This window comes from Podarcis erhardii (assembly GCF_964252035.2).
Source record: "Podarcis erhardii genome assembly, chromosome: 8".
In the NCBI taxonomy this organism is placed as follows: Eukaryota; Metazoa; Chordata; class Lepidosauria; order Squamata; family Lacertidae; genus Podarcis; species Podarcis erhardii.
The window spans coordinates 29,377,615-29,396,388 of record NC_138499.1 but is presented as its reverse complement, the minus strand read 5'-3'; the positions used below and the strand labels follow the sequence as shown (position 1 = coordinate 29,396,388).

The following is an 18,774-nucleotide window of genomic DNA, read 5'->3' as shown; positions in this document are numbered from 1 at the left end:
GCAGGGAAAGGGCATGTTGGAATTTACATTGCCACTTAGTTTGAAAAAGCTAATCTTCGGTCTTGTGTAATACACAGAATAACAGAAGCAAGCATGGATGGCCTCTTACCCAGTTTTAAAATTCTAGTTCAAGGTGGCACTGAACCTGCATCCTATAATGGAAAAGAAACAATAGCGTACCTTTCTGTATGCCATGACCAAGAATATGGTTTGGAAGTGTATGAAACCACTACCTTTCTGAAGCTATGTAGGTCCGAAAGCCACATATACACTGCCTTATGTTCCATGGGGGAAGAAAGGTGGGATTGTCAATGTAAGAAAATAAATAAATGAGCTGTTAAACTGAAGCAGCAGTGCATAGGCTGGGATTCTCAGGTCCCAATGCTGGAGTGAAGGGACAAGCCCCCAGTGTCAATGTAGTAGCAACAGGCAAAAATGTAATAGTATGTGTAATCTTATTGCTATGTCTGCGAAGGATCGTCATCTGCTCTGGTACTTACAAAGAGAAGACAGCTGACTGCCTCCATGTATGCACCAGGCATGTTCAGGATAATAAGGATGTGAATGGCTTGACCCAAAAGTAGTACAGGATACATTTTAGCCCCAGCAACACAAAGTACTGTTTATGCTGCTGCAGGTCAAGCTAAGTGATGAAACTGATAATTAGAATACACTTGTGGTCACTGAGAAACTGAGCTGGAATGGACAGCCAGAGAACTGGAAAGAAGTGATTGGATTCCGGCAAAACATGATTGATGTTTATCAGTTATGGTAATGAGGAACCACGTTGATTGCAGGAAACAACTGTGACTGCAAACCACTGATATTATGTATACAGTATTGCTGAAATAAGATTCATGCATAAGCCAAGGTCATAGCGATACACTTTGTCTCCAGGTGGGAAGGATATGCAGTGCAAACATTCCTATAAAAGGAGTTTGTTAGCGGCATAGGATAAATCGCAAAAGGGGTGATTCAGCAGGCTATTCTAATTTTTGAATGTGGCCCTCCATCCAGACACCTCTATCTGGCCCTTGGAACTCTCTCTAGACCACAGCCATCACTGTGCTTACTTCACACCTGTTTTTTGCCAGGCTGAAATGTGGCCTTGATCTCTTGACACTCCCTCTTGCTAACTTGGGCAGAGGATAGAGAGGGTTGTGTATGGCCACATTCACACTGTACTTTTAAAATACAATGATAACACTTTAAATGGTCATGGGTTCTCCCAAATAAAATAACAGCCAGAAAAAGTAGGTTCCCCACCCCCACTTGCTCCAACAGCCAAAAAAAATAAAATAATTAAGAATTGTGAGGGGCAGGGAACTTTGGCAAGCACTGTGGGGGAGGATAAACTTAATGGTGCCCATGGGCACTGTATTGGAGACCCCATAAGCTAGACCCCATTATATAGACTGGACATAGGATGTTGAAAAATGTGTGATCTACCACCCAGCTGTAACTCCTTCCGCACTCGTGTGTGTTTATCGACATTTTTTTTTTGCTGTCAATTAACCTTGCTTGTTGACGCAGACCTGTATCTTCACGAGAGAACATTTTCAAGGTTTTCTAGACCCTCAAAATGAGAATCATTTTTCATCACCTAAAGTAGCAATAACATTTTGTTGTTGTTGTTAAGAATATTCAGCACAGTCCAGATAGTTAATGGCCACTAAAATCCATAGGGGGCATGGGGAGGGAAGGGAAGGGAAATGCAACGTATACGTTACCCACCTTCCTCTGAACCCTTGTGAAATAGCAAGGAATATGAATTGCTAAAACTGGTGTTTCGCGGAATAATAAGAAAGTGCCTTGTGATAAGTCATTCATTTGGACGTGCTCCGATTTAATCTTGTCTGGTCTCCTGACTTCCAGATTCAGTGCTTCAAAAGAAAACACCATAGAAAAAAAATGTAGATATTCAGAATAACTTTTCAAGAGTTGGCACACACACAAAGCTTTCATTTGAAATTGGAGAAGGAAGGACATTTCAGGTAAGAGCGTGGTGGGACAAGACAGATAGTTGCACAAATTTCAACTCTAGTCCTTACAAGCTCGAAGAGAATTGTGTCCAGTTTATCTATCTCACTACTATAAATTATATTTGTTCTGTCTCATTAAGGCTCATATTTACCCTTCACATTGCATGTATTATTGCTGTGCCAAAGAAGCGGCAGGAAATATGGATTACTGATCAATACATGGCATATTTATGGGAGAGGATCTGGGATTTAAGCCAGCTGAATCCTGTTCATCTAAACTGGCTGAACTACAAATCTTTCTGCTCTTGTCTGTTGCATCTCAGGTTATTGGAGTTCTGTCCATTTGGCTGTGGTCAGGATTCAGCATATGGGTCAGAGAAGGCAGCAACCTTTTATCTCTGTGCTACACATAGCTTGATTAAAAAACCCACCCACATCCCTCTGTGTTAGCTACGGTAAGTCTATCATATCGGGATAACAGGTTGTCACAACCACTGCATTGCAGTGTCACTGTGAGCAGATTCAGGATGCTGTTGAGCTCATCAACCCTTCTGACTGCAGCTACCATCAGCAGATGCAGTGCGGTGGTTCCAAGACAGGAAGCCATGATGTGACACAAAAATAGACATGAAAGGGACAGCACAGCTACAGATGGTATAGGACTCCAAATGGGGAGGAGTTTAGCTTGAAAGGCAGACTCCTCCTTCCACTGGTTCAAGAAGAATTTTTACCACTTTGAGACAGAGCTCCAAGAGATCTAGACCAAGCATAGGCAAACACGGCCCTCCAGATGTTTTTGGCCTACAACTCCCATGATCCCTAGCTAACAGGACCAGTGGTCAGGGATGATGGGAATTGTAGTCCCAAAACCTCTGATGGGCCGAGCTTGCCTATGCCTGATCTAGACCTATCTTGAAACTAGGGGAGAAGGAATTTCTGTTTCAAGACCCTGCCATCTCACAGCACCAGGTCATAGGCCTGCTCTTTTTTGCCTCATTTTTGTGTCACATCACTGCCATTCATCCCACAGCCAGTGGGGGGAAGCATAGGCAATACCAAGTTCCAGAGGATTTTGGATCTCACTGCCTGTAATAACTCGCTCCCCTAACGTGCAGGTATAGAGAGAAGCTCCTGAGCCTTTTGAACTTTTCAAGCATTCCTACTGAATGCTGGAAAAATCATTTAGGCTTTTAAAGCATTCAGTGGAAACACTCAGGTGGCAGAGGGGCACCCAGGTCCATCGCTAACAATCATTAACAATTCATTGTTAACAATTCATTGTTAACAATCATTAACAATTCATCACTAACAATTACAGCAAAAGCAGGGTATACCCTAGTCCAAAGCAAGATGGGATATGTTAAATAAAAATGAATAAAACATTCATTTAAGAAATGTCCAGAGGTGTAGTCTGCTGCAGAAAAAAGGAAGGAACCCTTAGATGCTGAACACATTTCTTACAACATAAGCTTCCATGGATGCATCTGATGGAATGTAGTCCATGAAACCGAATGCCATAATAAAGTGGTTAGTCCCACAAGATTCTGTCTTTTAAACCATTTTAAACAGAAATCTGGAGCCAACTGCCTCATGCCATTGTTGCTGTCTTCACTTTGAGTGAGCCTTTGCCATAGGATTGCAATTTTAAAAGCAGTGGATGGCTCCCCCACCATCAAAGCTATGCACATATCTAGAATAAGGGTGTGCAGCTGAAAATTACCTGGATATTCCTTTTAAAGATTTTTGCATGGGACAGACAGGCTTTCTGTTCATGGGGATGTAAAAGGCTCTGTGCTTTCCAGAGCAAATAAATCTTCACTCTCTCATCAAGCAAACTGCTTTAGTATTGATTTGGCAGTGATGCTCAGTAGGCTTTAGAATGAGGGTCATTCCGTCCTGAGAAGACAGCTTCTTTCCTTGAAACCATGAGCACTTGTTGTTTTCCCCTTTCCTCCCTTGACCTGTCTTTTTTCTGGAGCGTGATCCTTCTTTCTTTTGGTCCCTGCTGAGAATCCCCTTCCTTACCTGTCACTTGGAAAAGCTTTCAGCAGTCTTAATACCTATACAGAGTTTAATGATCTGCAAGTCATTCTCCGGTGGAAATTTAATTACCACCTTGCGAATCTTTGCCAATTTCTCTTGATAATTCTTTGTGAAACTGTTCCTTGTATGTTTCCCACTGTGGTTTATAGCACCATTTGACCTGCCTATTTCTAAAAGCCATGTGGCCTAATTTAAAGACTTAACTCAGTGCTCTCTCTGTCTCTTCCCTTCTCCTAATCGGGAAATAATCCTTTTTCCCTGCCACAAATAAGGTCCTCTTCAAACTGCTACTATTTTGCAGAAGGGATTCAATCACGTGCCAGTAAATGCTATTGTGCAACAAGCCCACTTAAAAAAAAACCCCAGACTTTTTGTGGTAAGAGAAGTGATGGAGAAATGTACTTGGAAGTGTTATGTACTGAAGTTCTCACCCTGGGCCAGCAGGGGGATATTGTAAATAGTTCAGGTCTACATATGCAAATAAGGGATCGAAAGTGACGTTCAGTGATTGGATAGTTACAGAAAGTTGTTACAGTTACCATGTACTGGAGCTCTATATAAGCAGGCTGACTGAACCCTTCAGTTCAGTTCTGTTCCAGCTTACAAATAAACAAGAGCTGTTTGAAGAATCCCATCCTCGTCGCCAGTGTTAAGTTGTGGGTGAACATATCAGATGACACAGCGATTCTTCTGCCTTCCATCAAAAGACTTCAAGGATGTTAACAACTATCCATTAAATATTCAACCATCTGTTTTTAGGACGATGAGCAAGTCTGTTGTTTGCTTTGTTTACTGGGGAATCTTGAGGACATGATCGGGTTCCACAGCTTGGTTTGGCTTGGTTATCCAATTTATTATACATATGCAGGATTCATAAAGGTGTACACATACAAGAGGCAGACCAAACCTGCCTGCCTGGGTAGGGGAAACCACCTCAAACCATGAAGATTTGTGTTGGACAGGAACAAAGTCCTTTGCATTTTTCTCTCCCATTTTTTTCTTTTTCCTTTTCCTTTCCTTTTGAAAACACTAGAGGGAATTAAGCTTGTCGGCTCCAGAAAACCTATTTTTGGGGTCTGGGGAATGTACAAAATACAACTGAGATTTGCATGACTCCCAAGGCTTGTTGGAGATTATATGTATTGACCAGGAAATGTGCACATGTTCATCTTCATGGACACATTACATGCACGTTTTCAGTGAAACCTGGTGATTATGTTCAATGGCTGGTTGTTATGTATATTAACCACTCAGCTTACATTACGCTGTGTGTGTGTGTGTGTGTGTGTGTGTGTGTGTTAGGAGTAATGTAAGCTAAGTGGTTCATGAGTACCCTAAAATAGGACTTCATTCTTCCCAAGACAGTAAGCATCACCTTGGTAATAATGAGATAAATAAATTAGGTTATCTGTAATTCCTTAAGGGTACATGGATATAAACACGGTTGTTGTTTCCATTCTTATTTAGTAAAACCATACATATTAAGCATTAATGTGGGTGAAGACATTCCCTTGACACAAGTTCATTGCATTGTTTTTGCCAGTATTATCTGGATCATGCTGTGATTAATATGTTTGGCAAGACGTGTGTGTCGCCCCTATCACTTGTTCCTTGCGTCAGAAAAAAAATAATAATAATACAGTGTGTTTTGCCATAATTGTGTTTTTATACGCTAAAGGAAAACATACCGTGACCAGTAAACATTTCAAAGTGGGTGAATGAAGATGTTCAACAAAATCCTTTGGTGCCACCAAGTGGACTTAAGGCAACAGTGCATTTCCTTAGATTTCATAAAGATGTTCATTCATTATATAGCACCATCTTTCCTAAGAAGTAAATTGCACTGAATTGGCTGGAGCTTTTGCCCAAGAAAGTGTGCATAGGATCACTGCCTTTATATCTTTATTGAGTGTGGAGAGAATGTTCGTTATATATGTTAGGTAGATAGATAGATGATAGATGGATAGATAGATAGATGAGAGAGAGAGAGAGAGAGAGAGAGAGAGAGAGAGAGAGAGAGAGAGAGAGATGATAGATAGATGATAGATAGATAGATAGATAGATATCCTGCATTCATAGGTTTACAAAGTAATCCGTGTGCCACTCTGATAATAAGGCAGCACTTTCCAGCAGGTCTGAAGAAGGATTCGTAACAAAGGGTTAGACAGCCTCAAGCAATGTTACATACCTTCCTACAATCCCCTGACATTTTCTCTTTCAGCAGAAGAATGCTGGCTGCAGTTCACAAAGGGATGGGGGACCTGTGGACCTCCAGATATTGTTGGATTCCAACTTTTGTCAGCCACAGCTGGTATGGAGGGCCACAGGTATAACATCCCTGTCTTAGTATATTATACTAAGCCTGTGTTATACAAAGTCTGCATTACACACCCAGTCAATCATGTAGCCCTGCCAGAAAGGGCCTTCTGCAGAAATTGGGAACATTCTTATCAGGAGGTCCATACAGCAGAATATAGGAATCAGGCCTTTAATGTTGCAGCGCCTACTCTTTCGACTCCCTCTCATTGCATATTAGACCAACGCTGTCTCCGTTGTCCTTCCTCTTTCAGTCAGCTTTTCAAGTGGAAATCTCAGTCCCAGACTGCATCTGTACTGGAACTGTTTTAAATGATTTTTTATACAATCATAGAATAGTTGGAAGGGATTCCAAGGATCATCTAGTCCTCCCCCCAGCAATGCAGGCTTCTTTTTCCCAACATGGAAACCCATGTTCATGAGATTTAGAGTCCTGTTCTCTACCAAATGAGCTATGTATATATGGAACTGATTTTAATTGTTTTTACACTTTTCTCGTTTTATGGCTGGGACTGTTTTTATTTGCTTTACCAGTGTATATTCTATTTGTGTAACCTGCCCTGAAACCTTAAAGTAAAGGGCCAGAAGGAAATCTAATAAACAAAATTGGCCTAATATCCAATGACATCCCCAAAGACAAGAAAAATGTATTCCTTTACGCAACAGCAGCTGCCATAATGTTGATTGCAAAAAACTGGAAGGGGGAGAAAATCCCATCACTGTTAGAATGGCAAAACAAACTCTGTGAGTTTGTAAGTAAAGGTAAAGGTACCCCTGCCCGTACGGGCCAGTCGTGTCCGACTCTGGGGTTGCGTGCTCATCTCGCTTAAGAGGCCGGGAGCCAGCGCTGTCCGCAGACACTTCCGGGTCACCTGGCCAGCGTGACGAAGCTGCTCTGGCGAGCCAGCACCAGCGCAGCACACGGAAACGCCGTTTACCTTCCCGCTATAAAGTGGTACCTATTTATCTACTTGCACTTGGGGGTGCTTTCGAACTGCTAGGTGGGCAGGAGCTGGGACCGAACGACGGGAACTCACCCCGCCGCGGGGATTCGAACCACCGACCATACGATCCTAGGCACTAGGCACAGTCCTAGGCACTGAGGTTTTACCCACAGCGCCACCCGCGTCCCTTCTGTGAGTTTGTAGAAATGGCAAAATTGACAGCAATTATTAGAGGCCACTCAAATCAGAGAATAATTAGAGAGTGGGATGGAGTGAAGGAATACATGAAAAAACATGGTTCCGGAATTGAAATATTAATAGAGAATGTGCAGGGATAAGCAAGAAAATAATAACAGAATCAATTGAATAATTATTAAATTATAACAACACAACAAGATGGAAGAAGTAAAATATTGAGATCACACATGGATGAAGGGGAGTGGGGGGTATATGGGAACCCATAATATCATTTATAATATAATTTGTTAATTGTGTTGTATTTACATATAGCAAAGGGAAGCCTAGAGCAATTAGATATATTTTAATTTAGGTAATCTATGTAATAGGCTTATGTTAGAAATGAATATGGATTTTGAATTTGAGGTGTGTAATTTATTTATTTTTTGGTTTTGAAATAAAAATTTAAAAATAAAATAAAATAAACAAAAACAAAAACATAAAATAATAGTAGGTGTCAGAATTTGTTGCCCTTACATGCAGGAAGAAGGAAAAGGCAAACCTCCTGTGCTTCTCTTCCCCCACCCCAGAGCCATTTGTCATGGATGCTTTAGTTGAGATTCCTGCATTGCAGGGTGTTGGCCTAGATCCATTCCAACCTGACAGGTCTGGTACCTCTGGCTTGACAGCTGGTGAGGCCAACATCGTATGTCCCCCATGCACTTCCACAGTCTCCAACACCCAACTGAGGCTGGTCCATTAGGGCAATGGGACTCTGCCCCACCAAGCTCAGTCTGGCCTCAGCCAGCCCCCACCTCCCTGTCTTCTTACTAACAGCCAGTCCAGTAGATGGAACTGTTTGCCCACTTTCTCCTCCTCGGGTCCAGCTTCCGAAACCTTCTTCCCGCAGTCTTCTCCCTCGGACCACGCATCGTCATCCCACCACCACTCCCTGGGCTCTGAGCCTTCTTCCCTTGGGATGTTCCCCAGCTAGTTCCTCCATCCATTCCTCTGTGCCCAGCCAGTCCCTGACAGTGCAGCAGCACCTGAACTTTGGAATTTCCCTGCCTATTTAGATCAAGCAGGTGAGCAGTCACAAAGCCAGAGCTGAACCACCCTTTTCCTTGTGGTGTGTCAGGAGGGCAATGACAGACCGGGCACTAGCCAATCAAATGTTTTAGTTCCCTGTGTAAAGAAATCCTTGTCTTCCTGCCCCTCTGTTTCACCCGAGTGAGGCAAGCTTACAAATCCACAGATTAAATTTTGAAGTGTTTGGAAGGGAGATAGGAGATCCCCATGATGACCACAGGTAATCAATCATCTTCCTCTCAGCTCAGTGGGGTGTCAAGTCTTTACCTGTCAAACATGCTGTTCCTCTCCTTCTCTGGAGATGGCCTGACCAAAGTCCTTAAAAACGAAGCAGCTACATGCAGCTTCTGTTCCTGCCCAGTGAGTGCTTCCTACAGTAACATCAAGCAGGGTCTACAAAACATCACACGCACCATTCCTTTTTAATTAGTTATCCTGCAATGTTTCCCAAATATGGCCATGTTATTGGCATCTGCTTCGGGGGGGGGGGGCACTCCTGCACTGCAGCACAAAAAAGGCAGCACAAAAACACACACACACACACACACCCCCTTCCTGGAAATTTTGTGTTAGAAATAAAGTTGCTCAATTTTAGCAGGAAACCGTGAGACATGCACCTGTTATAAACAATGTAGTATACTGCCCCAAACTTTTGCAAGTGCACATGGTATCAGGAAAAAAAGAAAATGTATAATCCTTCCAATACAATCGTGGGCACAAATCATGGTGAATGCTCAGTAAAAATGTCTGGAGGGGCCCTGACCAATGGAAGTGCTTTTGGGCATAAAGTAGGCAACACAGTGTTCTAGATTAATTATTTGGCTGCATTCACACAGCAGTTTTTTTCGTTTTCCCTGTTGATTTCCTCATTACATAAAAGCTACTTCTGGGAATACAGAGGAATATAATGCATTCCCACAATGTCCTTGTGAGGTAAACTAGGCTGAAAGGCAGCCCAAGGTCACCCAGCATGCTTCCTGGCTGAGTGGGAATTTGAACCCTGGTCTCACAAGTCCTAGTCTGGCTGTCTAACCCCACTGGCTGTCAGCATAAAAGCATGGTGACCGGGAATGGCAGAGCCCTGCAATGTCTGTAGGTCTTCCCCAATGGAGGTGACCTAAGAAAACACTCCCTGTATACACATGTACAAGCCCTTGAGAAGTATATTCTCAGCATGAAACAGCATCCACTTTAGATTGGCAAATAGTGTGGAAGAGGAACAACATCAGGATGATCTCTTATGTACAGCACCCCGAAAAGGTTGCATCCAGCACTAAATGCACATTGTCACTTCCGGGTTAGCGCCTCCGGTAATGGCAGAATTCCTCTGATCGGGAGGAATTTGCTTCGTAGTAATCCGGGTCTGGCCGCCACGGCGAAGGCGGAGACCCACTAGAAATCACAGGCGGGTGAAGCCTGTGAACGTGGGATTCGGCTGGCACCTTTTGCACCTCCCCTACTCGCGGGGAAACCCAGTTTCAGGGATCCGGAGCGACGTGGGGTGAGCGGCGCGGTGCTTCGAATTGACTGCTTCTTCCACGGAGCAAAGCCGCATAGCTGTTGCCGGAGAGCGCTGACTTTTTCCTGTGGACAATTTGATCTTAAAGCAACTACCCGTGAGTAGAGCAGAGAATTGGATTTTTAAACGTCTTAATTTGGTGCCGAAACGGGGAGGTCTAAAACAGGAAGTCCACCTTCCCCTTTTGTAAATAGATTGAAGCAATGAGGATGCAAGCTGAAGTCTCGGAAAGCCTATTGTAAAGGACTAAATTTCCATCAGTAAAAAATACTAAACCCCCCTTGGTGGCAGGAGAAGAGGGGGGAAAGTCTTGGACTGAGTATACCTGCAGGAGAGAGCTAACAGAGTTAATATACTACCGCTCCGATCCTGGAAACGGGCTGCCAACAGGACTGACCGTGATTAGAATGTTCACTGACAGTTAAATAAGAGGAATACATTGTTTCCATGGTCTCCGTCTGCGTTTAAAAAGGAGTAAAAGTAACAGAAAATTGAAACTAACTTTATTGTTTGAATTGAGTTTTAAAGGACTAATACAAATAGAAACTGTTTCCCTCTAGAGGAACTGTTTCCCTCTAGAGGAAGCTTTTGAAACTGTCACAAGAGTTGAGCTGGGGGAATTTCCAGCTGCAAGATAAAAACCTGTGAGATTCTGGGGACACAATTGGAGAGAGAGAGAGTCCCAGCCTTACAGATGCAATTTGATGACCATAAGTTGATGCCTGCTATGATTGAATTTAAAGAAAATCAGATTTCGAGGATCAGAGCCCTACCTGAACTGGAGAAGGGAAGTTTGATAGATTTCCTTACACAGGAATTTGATTACTTTTGGGACCGGGACTTGGGTCAAGAAGAGATTAAAACTGTGAGGGCTCTCGGACTTGGAAGAGGAGGGAAAAAAGAGAAGAACAAAATAAGAGACTGTTGGAACTACCAGAGGAACTTAGAAGAACAACAGTCAAGAGTGGAAATTTTGAAAGACGTCCTGAAATACCTTTCGGATCTTAGATTTAACTACGGAGATTTGGTTGCCCTGTCAAGAAGGAATAAAATCATCTTTAGCCTCAAAGGAAGGAAAATGAAAATAAGTTCAGGGGAAGACAAAGTAAAGTTCATGTATAAATATGAAGAAGACTCGCAGAAGGGACTTGGGAAAGAGTTAAGAGCATCGGACAGAAGATTGATGGACTATAGGGTTGATGGACTATAGGGAATTGGCGGATATGACTGGCAGAATCCGGGACCAGGGAGAAGAGTCAGTGGAAGAAGATTGGAAAAAATTTAAAGACTTTTTATAAAAATATTGTAAAATTAATGAGTGTTAGAAAAATGTTGGAAAGGAGCTATATGGCTTTAGTAGAAATGTTACAAGGAATTAAGCACAAATAGATTATTAGAGTATTAAAGGGAAAATAAAGTTAAAATATGTTAAGACAATTATATATTAAAGGGAAAAATAAGGTTAGAATATGTTAAGATAAATTACAGGACAGAAAACAGAGGAAGATGGAAAGGAATTGCTGAAACAGTTAATTAAAGTGGAATACAAAAAGGGAGGTGTGAGGAGGTCATTGAAACAAGTAAATGAAAGTTAAGATACTGAACTTACTAGATGTGTTTTAAATTGTGTTTGTTTGGTTTTGTTAATTTAATGTTTGGGGGTTGGTGTTGTGTGGTGTTTTTGTATTGTATTGTTTTGTTTTGTTTAATTCTTTGTCTTTCTTTTGCAGTCTTTAAAATGTTAATAAATATTATTTTTTTAAAAAAACTAAATGCACATTGTCATGCAGTGTGTACATGCCTTTAATATTAGCAGCGTGGTTATTAGAAAGCAGATTTCTTCCGTATTTGGAAGAAGTGCCAACTAGTTTGGGGCAGTTGTGGGGAGAATGGAAACAATTTAATAAATAGGAAGAACTTTGCTTAGAAATATATATATTATTATTCATTGGCATGTTTAGAATTGGCTGAAAGTCAAGTACAGGAGTTTATTAGTTAATATCTGCGTTCGAGGAGCAAAAATAGATGTTGCCATTAGATTTCTGACTTACTGAGCTGAGACATAGCAAGCAGTGGCGTAGCGTGGGGGGTGCAGGGGGTGCCAGCCGCACCGGGCGCAACATTTTTGGGGGCGCACTCGCAGCTCTCTGCCCCTACCTGGCTCACTCTCTCTCTCACACAGTGCTGGCTGACGGGGCTGGCCTGGCTCCGCGTCTCCGCCCGCCCACCTTGCGGAGCCCAGGCAGGAAGGCGGAAGAGCCGGGAGGCGCCGCTGCCGGGAGGGAGCCGAGGGCGCTGCCGGCGCGTCTGGCGGGGTGAGGCCGGGGGGGGGTCCGGGCTCGCCTCTCCTTTCCCTCTCCGATACGCGGGCGCGCGCGCGGGGGGGTCCCCTGCTTTGTCTCGGCTTCGAGGAAGGGGCCTCACCGCCGCCTCCTCGTCTGCTCCCTGCCTGCTTCGCCCGCACAGGGACCGCGGTGTTTGCGGGGGGGGGGGCTGTTGCTCTGCCGTCTGGTAGCTGTGCCTGCCCCCCCCCGCCGCCGCCGCAGCAGCATCGCTTGCATTCTTTCTTTCTTGGTTCTTGGGGGAGATCTGGCTGCTCTCCGCTCCGCTTGAAGGGGGGGGTGGCTTGGAGCAGGAGGGGCTCCTCTCCGTCCAGGTGGGCGAGGGATGCGCTGCGCGAGATTCTTTGTCAGGAGTGGCGGCGGGGGGGACTTGGGGGATCCTCGCCCCCAGTGGCGTAGCGTGGGGGGTGCAGGGGGGGCCGGCCGCACTGGGCGCAACATCTGGGGGTTAGGGTTAGGGGGCGCAAATCCACGGGTTAGGGGGCGCAAATCCACGGGTTAGAGGGCGCAAATTACTTGCCTTGCCCCGGGTGCTGACAACCCACGCTACGCCACTGATAGCAAGCATAAAACTATTAAATGTGATTGAACTCCAAGAAGCTCAGATAAGAACATCTAGGGAAGGATCACAACTCAGACTAATGATCGGGCACAGTGCAGGAAATGTGTGGGTCACCATGTGCATAATCACTGGGGGAAAGGTGGAAGTGCAAACAAACCCTCAATCACTTAAATTAGAGCCCTAATTTGTAGTGTACGTTGTACACTGGGCCACTAGATGGCACTGCTTCCTCATTCAGAACAATAATTCAGAACAATAATTTTAGTGAAAACCTTTGAATGCAAAGAGAGAGATTTAAAGAGGGTGATGTCACCAAGGCATACATTATCCACTGCTCTTTTTAAAAGTTTGAATAATACCAAAAAAAAAATAAAAAAAAATCAAGCAATAACTACTAACATGGTGATGCTGGAATCCAGTGACTCCAGTGCCTACATAACGGCTCCTCTGCCTACAATGTCAGCACAACACAATGTGCTCAGGACCAACTGGTGTAGATAGGTGCCTTTCTTAAGTCAGTTCTGTGATATCCTAGAATAAAGAGCATTTCTCTGGCACCTAGTGCTTTTCAGGCTGTGGACTGTGCTATTATGTCTGTCTGCCTGCTTGTATCGTAATCAAATTTTGCTTTATGGTACCTAAAATCAAGGGGCAGGTTTTTTTGTCTGTCTTTGGACACAGTGGGGCCCCATTTTGAATCAAGGTGGCAACTGAACCTTTGCAGAGAACAGGGCAAGGGGAATTTGGCCTTGCTCTTCTGCATCTCAGTCTCTCTGCAGCTCTCAATAGCGCTGACCATTTTGCCCTCCTGGACCGACTCTGTGGAATGAGAATTGAGCCCATTGTGTTACAGTGGTTCCAGCCCCACCTAATGGACAAAGTCGAGAGAGAGTGCTTTTGATCCCCTGACAGTTGAATGATGAGGTGGTGTGGGGCACTACAGTGGCATAGCGTGGGTTTCTAGTGCCCGGGGCCACACAGAACGGGAGGGAGGGAAACATACAGAGTACGCATGCTCATTCAACTCCCTAACAGCGTCATGAGATTGCAGCTGCAGAGATAAGAAAACAAGAGTCATTCAGTTGTCTAGAGAGGTCACTTCTTGGTTCGCATGGAGAACCCGTTCCAGTGATGGAAACAAGCAGCTGTATGGAAGCAGCAGGTGCTGAAATTTTTCTCCTCCTAACAAAGCACCCCTGTGCCCCCTCCCATGCTATACCACTGGGGCACTGTTTCATCCCCACTGCTATGTAATGTCTATATGAAGCTGCTAGGAGCAGTCATCAGGTGTTTGGGGGCAAGCTGTCAACAATATGCTGGTGATGCTCAGCTCTATTTCTCCATGCGGGCTGTGCAGCTATGCTTGCAAGTGAGACAAGAGATTTGCCTTGCAACAGGATGAATGAGGGAAAAATAAGCTCAGCTTGAGTCCTGGGAAGATGGAGGCAATGTCGTTGAGTGGTTCTTGTGTTCAGAAAATTAGTCAATTGCCTCCCTGGGCAGGGTTGCACCCCACTGAAGGATCAGGCACCTGATCTAGGAGCGCTGGGAAATATAGTTCTGTGAGGGGTCTCCTAACAACTCAGCACCGTAAATAAACTACATTTCACAGGATTCTTTGAGGGAAGACATGACACTTAAAGTCATGTAAGGGTGCTTTAAATGTAAGGTGCAGATGTGGCCTTAGGAAACTAGCAGTCAGGGGTTTGAGGTAGATCATGGTGAGAATAGGGGTCCTTTAACCATTTCCACTGCTGAAAACTACCCCAAGTGTGTTTACAGCAAAAAGAAAAAAAGAGAAAAGCACCCTCACAGCTTAGGAGATTTTTTTTATCTCATATTTATTTCATAACATTTATAGGCCACTTGATTGTAAAGAACAACAACAACAACCCCTCAAAATATTTTGACAGGATTTTTGGCAAAACAAAAAAAATTGCAGGAGTGGAAAGTTTCTTGCCCTTCTCCCCACACACCGTTGTCCAGATGTGGAGCAAAAGTTCCCAGACCATGGTTAAAATGTTACTGCAACAACTGTACTTTGGCCTTCGGCTACCAAGCGGAAACACCTACCCCCGAGCTTTTAATAACTGATGTGTTGGAAGCGGTTTCTGCTAACACTGCCAGTGCTGGTTTATTATTGGTGTTGTGTACTGCTGTATTATTGAGCTGCTTTGCTTGTTCTTGGGCTTTTCTTGTGGGGTTTAGATTCATGTTGTATTGTAGTTAACCTACAGAATTTGGCGGTTACTAAAGTGGCACTGTGGGTTAAACCACAGAGCCTAGGACTTGCCGATCAGAAGGTCGGCGGTTCGAATCCCCGCGACGGGGTGAGCTCCTGTTGTTCGGTCCCTGCTCCTGCCAACCTAGCAGTTCGAAAGCACGTCAGAGTGCAAGTAGATAAATAGGTACCGCTCCAGTGGGAAGGTAAATGGCGTTTCCGTATGCTGCTGATTCGCCAGAAGCGGCTTAGTCCTGCTGGCCACATGACCCAGAAGCTGTATGCTGGCTCCCTCGGCTAATAAAGGGAGATGAGCGCCACAACCCCAGAGTTGGTCACACTGGACCTAATGGTCAGGGGTCCCTTTACCTTTACCTTACCTAACCTGGACAGGTTTAAAGGGGGATTGGATAAATTTGTGGCGAATAATGCTATAAATTCCTCCTAACTGCTATGGCTGTGCTCCCCCCTCAGTGTCAGAGGGAGGGTGACTCTGAAAACTAGTTTCAAGGTATCACAAATGGAAAAATTCCTTTTGGACTTCCCATAGGAATCTGGCTGAACTACACAGGCCATTGTTCTTACTGTATCATAGTTTCATTATTAAAATTTTCATTAACCATCTCAGACAGCTTTAATTGAAAGGCTGAGAACAAACAGATTAAAGAACATAAATTTTAATTAATATGCCAATATATATGAGAGATAAAACAGTATACCCAGCAATATTTAAAAAGCGTAATTGCAGCTTGGAACGGTACCAAGCGCTGCTTCACAACTAAAGAAAGGGGATTGATTTGCTGACGGAAATGTGAAAAGCAAATTGCAGAGATGAATGTTGTATGTGGTTTATTTCCACTTAGAAATCCTTCAACGCTTCCATTGAAATGCCCAGCAGATGGCATAAGAGATCCAGCGGTGACGAGTTGTCAAGTTTTCCTCTTTCACTTAGAGTGGCTGGGATTATAGGCTTGGTTTTTCTGCAGTTTTGGCAAGGTAATTCTGTAACTCTGGAATATCTGTGTGGTAGCTGAGAGTGTAGGGCTAGGACTGGAAAGACACACAGGTGGGTGACTTTGGGGCAGCCACTATTTCTCTCTACTGCCTGTGTGTCCCCAGTACCTTTCATGACACCTGCAAAATGTCTCAGTAAAATACCTCCTCAAAATTCACAGTGTGCAGCAGACTGCTTGCTGCCCGTGTCTCGGCTTGGCTTGGCCAAGCAGTGGCTTGCTCTTCTCCTGCAGCAAATATGCCCTTGTTTCACTGGATGCCAGGATCGGGCACCTGCCCTTCCTTCTGTTCTGAACAGAAAGGAGGTGGAAAAAGTTTCCCTCTGTCAGTTTAAAATGGTGGTTTCTCCCACTGATGGAGAGGGGGCTGTTCTGGGGACATGCCCACACCATTTTGTGGCCCGGTCTCTCTTTATGCTCTTCTAAATGTGGCGGCCATTTTGTATTATGCCAAACTCTATGGCAGCCATTTTGTGACAGGCAGCCACTATACTTTCTAAATAAAAAATAAAAAATCCCAATATGTGCTCAATATGGTTGGCAGTTCCTGAACATAACTTAACAGTGCTTTCATAAAGATAATAGGAGAGAAAGAACCATGTACACCAATCCCTGTGAGGACGGATAGAGTAAAAATGTAATGAAAGAAAACAAGATAATCAGCCAGGCTCCAAGGTACACAATGGCATGTGTAATTGGATTTTTGACTTTCCTTCCTCTTAATGGCACATCCCATGCTACAAAGCAAACTGCTTTTGAAAGTATGCTTTGCCAGTTGGCATGCAGAATTCCTGCTCAAGAAACATGTGGCTGTCTTGGACCTCGAAGACACCCTTTTTGAGGCATTGCACTGCTATTTCTGTAGCTGTGCTGCATTGTGAATTTTGCTCTCGTGCACTTGTCTTAGACTCAGGCTGTCAAACGCATTGTGTGCTAAGGCTGGGTTGGCTGCTATATAGCAAAGTTAAAGTACAGAGGTGTCAAACTAACTGAAGAATGATTTATGAACAAGGGTGCTCTGAAACCCAAACTTGACAGCGGGTGTCTGCAGAATTATTGAAAAGTCCTTCCCAAATGAAAGTGAGGCAGGAAGTAAAAGGCATTTAATTAAAAATGCCTAGCAAAGCGTGTCAACCAAACACACAGGCAGGTACCTAAAAGCAGAAAGCATCTGACTGCATGATCAGAACATAATGCTTTGCAAATAGACTCCTGCATGTGATCTCACACTGGGGACAAAAGAAACCATTTGGCAAAAATTATTAGCACTATCCAAGCCTTAAAGGGCTTGTGCAATGAGCTGGGACTGGTTCGCTGGCGCACTTTGGCTGTGTCCCACTCACTAGGATTGGGAGGGCTATTCTATCCATTTCCACTTTCAGGTGACCCGACCTAAGGACTCATCCACACTTTTGCTTGTCCTGTGCCTGGAAAGCATGAGTCCAAGCAGTTTTCTGCTTGTCCCTTAGTTTCTAGGCATGAGTCCAAATCGATTTCCCTTTGCCCCATCACTTTTAACCAGAAAAACTACTTTAGTGCTAAATTGGAGCATATGTCAATCTAGAGAAAACCCGATTGATGTTTGCTCTGATTCAGCAGTGAACAGCAGGTTTTCACCAGGGGCAAGCAGCAAGGCAAGCGGCAAGTGTGGATGAGCCCCCGTTCACCTTTCTGGAGGGAAAAGTAACATCATAGCAAAATTATTATCATTATCATTATTATCATCATTACTTTCTGAACCAATAAGTCAGGCACATCCAACTTTGAGTAGGGTGTGATCTACAATCCAGTATCAAAAACTGGCAGTGATCTACCACTCTCCGAAGTCATTTAAGATAGAGATGATGATAGATGATAGATATAGATAGATGATAGATAGATAGATAGATAGATAGATAGATAGATAGATGATAGATAGATGATATATATAAATGGATGGATGGATCTTTACTTCACAGATACAGCAGTTAGGTTTGGATAGCATCATGTCAGTTCCAAATACAGTGGTACCTTGGGTTACAGACGCTTCAGGTTACAGACTCTGCTAACCCAGAAATTGTACCTCGGGTTAAGAACTTTGCTTCAGGATGGGAACAGAAATCGTGCGGCGGTGACAGCGGGAGGCCCCATTAGCTAAAGTGGTGCTTCAGGTTAAGAACAGTTTCAGGTTAAGAACGGACTTCCAGAATGAATTAAGTTCTTATCCCAAGGTACCACTGTAGTTGTTAGATGGACAAGTAACTAAACAAGTGAAAATTTTTATATTCTGTTACACAGATCTGAGGAGCCAGTCAAAGTGTGCCGGGCTTCTCCGTCTTTCCCCTACTGTTGCTTTAAACCGCAGCTGACTTTGTGTCCGCATCCCCACTTCCTTCCTCCCTCTCTTTCCCCTACTGTTGCATTAAAACCTTTTCCTTGCTCAAACTCATGGAACACTGGAACTTCCGGAGGCGGCGCGAACGGCAATGGCTGCCCTCTTCTAACCGGGAGAGGGAAGCTCCGCTGAGAACGGGTCGTCCGCTGCGGCGAAGCGGAGACCCATTTCGGAAAACCACAGGCGGCAGAA

General features: G+C 44.1%; 1 protein-coding gene and 1 long non-coding RNA gene across 5 annotated transcripts in view; one reads left to right on the top strand and one right to left on the bottom strand.

The window, feature by feature from the left end:
- The window catches only part of LOC309349138, a 37,402-nt gene extending 28,534 nt beyond the window's left edge, over positions 1–8,868 (bottom strand). Inside the window, exon 1 of the long non-coding RNA XR_014159751.1 lies at positions 8,819–8,868. This is a non-coding gene — a long non-coding RNA (uncharacterized lncRNA). The remainder of the gene's footprint in view (positions 1–8,818) is intronic.
- The window catches only part of RALYL (RALY RNA binding protein like), a 260,680-nt gene that overhangs the window by 161,977 nt on the left and 79,929 nt on the right, over positions 1–18,774 (top strand). The window lies entirely within an intron of this gene.